The sequence below is a fragment of the Aedes albopictus genome, chromosome 3, assembly GCF_035046485.1.
Source record: "Aedes albopictus strain Foshan chromosome 3, AalbF5, whole genome shotgun sequence".
In the NCBI taxonomy this organism is placed as follows: Eukaryota; Metazoa; Arthropoda; class Insecta; order Diptera; family Culicidae; genus Aedes; species Aedes albopictus.
The window spans coordinates 249,804,112-249,809,903 of record NC_085138.1 but is presented as its reverse complement, the minus strand read 5'-3'; positions in this window follow the sequence as shown (position 1 = coordinate 249,809,903).

Here is a 5,792-nt window from a genome sequence, read left to right as displayed (position 1 = left end):
TCCACAGGAAATTTCAAAGGAAGTTCTGGGAGGCGATACATGGAAGATATTTTAAACTTTATAAAACCAAGAAGCCTTTCGGAAAGGAATCCCCAGAAGATTTTCTAAAGAAACTAAGAGTTTCGCCAATTACACCTCGAAACGAAATTCCGCGGAATTCTACGGAGTTCAACTAGGCGAAATTTGTTATCTTAAATTTCGTTTCGTTTCGTCAAATTCTAAAAATTTCGCCTCCAAAAAATACCTTTTCACGAAATAAAACGGGATTCCGTGAAACTGCTAATAAATTTCGGAAACAAATATGTTGCGAAAATGTCCTTCGTTCAAATATATCTCGAGTATACTCTATGTCTTGTACCTACTATAATGAAACTGCTAAATAGCCATGCTTTTAACGCACGAGGAATGCCGATCAAAATAGTTGATTTCAAATCTCGTGAAAGTTCCAAATATTGCTCCTTTTTTCATACCAGATCTCCAACAGAAACTTTAAGTAGAATTGATAGGAAACAGTATAAAAAAGAACATAGAAGATATAATAGTAAATATTCTAACCATACTATTCGTGACTCTCCATCCAATCATGAATAGCAAACTAAAATCTTTCCTTCGGAAATGCAACTGGACGAAAAAACAGGTGACAACGCGGAAAAAATCTGCAAACTTTTTGCAACTTTTTTCCAAGAAGTTTATACCACTTTTTCGGAAGAAGATCGAGAGCGTGAATACTTTTCATTCATTCCAGAATATTCAAGCGACATTCGCGTTGATCAAGTTAAAGTACATGAAGTTACAGACGCTCTCAACAGTTTAGATGCCTCTAAAGGACCTGGACCTGACGGGATCCCACCTTTATTTTTGACAACATTGGAATTGACGGCACCATTATTTTGGCTTTTCAACACTTCACTTAAAACAGGTAATTTTCCATCAACATGGAAAAGTCTTTCTTAATACCCATATTCAAAAGCGGCAAGAAATCTGACGTGCGAAACTACCGAGGTATCGCTATTTTTTCATGCATTCCCAAATTGTTCGAAGCAATAATTAATGGAAATTTATTTCAGCAAATCAAAAACAGGATAACTCATAATCAACATGGCTTCTTCAAAGGGCGTTCCACCAGTACAAATCTGGTGGAATTCTTTAACTACTCATTGAATGCCATGGATAATGGGAACTACGTAGAGGCTATCTATACAGATTTCAGTAAAGCTTTTGACCGTATCGATATACCCATGCTACTCTTTAAATTGGAAAAAATGGGGTTCGAACCAGGTCTTCTTAAATGGGTTGAATCATACCTCACGAATCGTCAACAAATAGTTTAATTCAAAAGTGCTAAATCAAGTCCAATACATGTAACTTCAGGAGTTCCTCAAGGATCTCATTTAGGCCCACTTTTGTTTATCTTGTATGTCAATGATGTTTCTTTTATACTTAGTAAGACTAATATTCTCATATATGCTGACGACATGAAACTGTACTTCGAAATAAGAAACAATGAAGATTTTAGGTTATTCCAAAATGAAATAAATGTATTTTACACATGGTGTCAGAAAAACCTATTGAAACTTAATGTAAAAAAATGTAACTCCATTTCCATTAGCAGGAAGTTAAACACGCCAAACACAACAGTTTTGTTGGGAGGTCAACCAGTACAAAAATGTGAAAGAATAAGAGACCTTGGTGTACTAGTAGATTCTAAAGTGACATTTATAGATCATTATAATACAATCAATAACAAGGCCAATAAGATGTTTGGGTTCATAAAACGTTTTAGTTACAATTTCCACGACCCATACACAATACAAACATTATATATTTCCTATGCCCGTTCAATACTAGAATATTGTTGTATAGTATGGTCGCCATTTTCAGAAAATCACGTCAGCCGAATAGAATCTGTTCAAAAACAGTTTTTATTATTCGCTCTTCGCAAACTAGGTTGGAGATGTGGGCAGCCTCTGCCACCTTATGAAGCACGGTGCAAGCTGTTGGATATCCAAACATTAAAAGAACGTCGAAAATTCGCCATGATTTCATTTATAAATGACGTCGTATCCAACCGAGTTGATTCACAGGAAATTTTATCAAAATTGAATTTTTATGCACCTACTCGTCAATTACGGAATCGCAGCATTTTTTCTACTAATCACTATCGTACTAATTATGCCATGTTTGGACCTATAAATCAAATGATGAGGTTATATAATGAACATTGTGAGTCCATTGACTTCGGTATGTCGAAAGCTAAGCTTAAGAGACAATTTTGTTTGTTGCACAGATAGCGAGATGACAACTTACTGGGGGAACGCGAGACTAAAGTTTGGGAAACGATGCACTAAGAGAATATCAGAGCACTCTCAGGAAATGTACTTGGGTAAATATGTTTGCAAATCTCAAAATTTGATAGAAAAAAAATTCGGCTCTGGATGGAGTATTTTGACAAAATTTAGATGATTTTAAGGCTGATTACACTAGTTTACAGCATTTTTGAACTCGGTAAGCTGATGATTGTTTTTGGTGTAGAATCATGCCCTGAGTTCGAAAACGCGAAGGAAAAAAATTACAGTAGAGCGGAAATTTTTTCGACTTTCCATACAAGGTGGATGATTTGAAATCGATTTTTGTTCTATTTTTAAGCAAGGTCGCTCACTTTACACATCTCACTCTCCGTAATCAATGCTCCGATTGAGCTGAATTTTTCACTGTAACTTGCCTACATATGATATGTCAAATAAACGTTGAGAAAGAATTTTTAAATTGTTTCTTTCTTATTGAAAAAAAATACATTTCTTCATATATTTTTGGAAATTTTGCTAAAATTTAAGGAGATCGTCTCCAAAACTCGCCTATATCTAGAATTTCATCAATCTGACGCAAAGCCTGTATTCAGATGATCGAATGGTATTATATTCAGCCTTTAATTAATGGAAAAAGATTTAAAATTGGTTCAACAAAACGCAAGATATTTGACTTTTATTAAATTCCATATTTTAAAAAGTTGTAAAACTTGATAGTGAGCTAAAACTCAAAAACTGTTCTACTTCAAACTTTTTGAAGCACGGTTTCGAAATCAGCACTAAATTATGCTTCAAAAATTTTGATCGTTGACAGGAGTTCACGACTTTCATTTTATTTTGTAAACTAGTGTTATATGGAATTAACCTATTAACTGCCATCCGCCTTCTACTCTTTCCATTTGCTGTCGTAAATAGTAATATGGAGTTGCCTGGTATTTCATTTGAATTCAAAGCGCAAGAGGTCGTATTGCCCCACCTCAAGGTGCGTTTTGCCCCCAACAATATTTCAGCACCCAGATCGTAACACTTTTTTAAATTGTTAATTTGATTCGGTAACGCGGGCCAAATCTCTTAGTCAAATAGGTGAACTAACTTTCGCAAGACACCCATAATATCGTCTTAATCTTAGCTATAGGGGGCCACGTTTGCTTGGGGGGGGGTGCATATATATTACCCCACCTTCCCCTACCATGGACAAAAACACATTACCTCAGCTTGAAAAAGCGGATGCCACTAGTGTTCGGTTTGGTAGATCTTTCACCGTAACGCAACACAAAAAGGTGATCTACCTACATTACAGGCTCCGTTAAAGATCGAGCATTTTTTAAACCCCCTCACTCATTCACCCACCAGCACGGATTGCCTGAGACCTTGGATTGGGGTTCCTTGTTTGGTGGACTTTTAACTCCGGTATAGGGGGTCCGTAGTATTATTCTGAGTCAATTGAGACAACCGCTATCGACACTACACAGCTGTCTGAATGATCAGGGAAAGAAGTTATGGTAAGTGGGGGCAGGATGGGTCACCTAAGAAATGGATCCCTATAACTTTCTGAATATAAAACGCATTTCTCTGTATTCTACCACGACTCTCAGATACACTAGTCAGCTATGATATAAGAGTATAAAAAGGTAATAAAGTTTGAAACCTGCTTCTTGACAAACAATTTTCAAAACATGACCCATCTTGCCCACCTCATTTTAACGGGGGCAAGATGGGTCAGCTATAAGAAAACTCGATTTTCCTCCAACAAAAAATACTATATCTTCTAGTTTTTCTCTATACATCTAAGCTTCATAGACGTACAGATTACATGAAGAAAGTGTTGAAACATATCGGTAGACTATTCTCAGAACTAGAAGATTTTTGTTCGGGTAGCCATAAACGGACTTAGAAAACCTATATTTTTTGAAGGAAAATTTAAAAAATATGTTCTCAATTTTTCAGTGCTCTCATCGCTTCGATAATGTAGGTCACAGAATAGCCTTTCCATGAAAAATAAAACATTTTCATAAACTATGCAAACATACCGAAAAATTAGGGTGACCCATCTTGCCCCGTCTACACAATACACGTAGTTATATGGAATGTATGGCATAAGGAGTATAACGAAAAAATATTTTATTTATTTCTGTGCGAGGAACGTATAGAATTTTCAAAACAATATACCACTTTTTTGTGTATCCCCGTCGTTTATCTGGGAAAATTATTGAAAAATTCAAAACATATATTGTGCGATTGAAAACTTGCCCCCTGACCCATCTTGCCTCCACATACCATAATATTGATGGTTTTCTTCTAAATGAGCCCGATGACCCGGCTAAATTTCCCATACAACTGTGTACATGTACCAGCTTAGTTAGTTGGCCCCCTATATATATACAGTCGGGTCTCCTATAAGACGCTGCCATCCACTTCACGCCCACCGTAATTTCCACGTTGTTTCCCACCAATAATTTAGGTATTTTTTTGGTATAAGAATACTCTATAATGGAGCCTAACTGCAGGCAAAAAATCAGCTGGATTTGAGAAATTGCAGTGGGTGTAACGTGGGTGGCATCTTCTTATGGGAGACTTGACTGTACATATAAAGAATCTCAATTAATGCCTCCAGAAGTGCACCACCCCCGTTAAGCGAATTGAACTAGGTAGATTTTCGAAGATCTTCCTACACGCAGAAAAATGGCGCTTGTTTAAAACAATAAAACACATGGTTGATTTTCAAACTGAGAATTTACTTATTCCAAAGTTATATTTAATTGTTTTCATTTAGAGTTTATCGATAAAAACAACCGATTACCATCATTTCATATAATGTCAAAAATTTCATTTGTTTCAACAAAATAAAAACCATAAACATGGTCCGAAAGCACTCACACACATATAAGGACAAGGTATTTGGAGTACATAGCTCAAAATTTCTAGAGCACCGTTTTTTAGAGCCGTTGAACGGATTTGGATGAAAATGCATCACGCTAATTGTTCAGTGGTTGTCAACAGCGTGATGCATTTTTATCCAAATCCGTTCAACGGTTCTAAAAAACGGTGCTCTAGAAATTTTGAGCTATGTACTCCAAATACCTTGTCCATAAAATGCTTACCCCAACATCGCCACAACGAAGAAGGTGCAGCAAATCCATCACGCCAACTTCCAAGTGCAGCTTTGGTCGTGATGGATAACGCGCTGGTACTCACGACAGCATCCACAAAAAGTTGATCGGCTTCGCCTTTTTTGTCTTTTTTTAGTCGTTCTCCTCTCCATCCGCTCACCGACGGTCTAAAAATAGATTTCCGAGCTGCCGCAGGAGCTGCCGTCACCAACACAATCACATTCCGGCTTTGTTAGTCACAAAAGTGCAGCCGTTTAAAACAATCTGTTATTTTATGTTAAAACTACCAAATCTGTGTTTGTTCTAACAAACTGTGAAAAATTTCGTCAAATGAAAACATTTGTATTATCAAACAATGCAACAGTTCAGTTTAAAC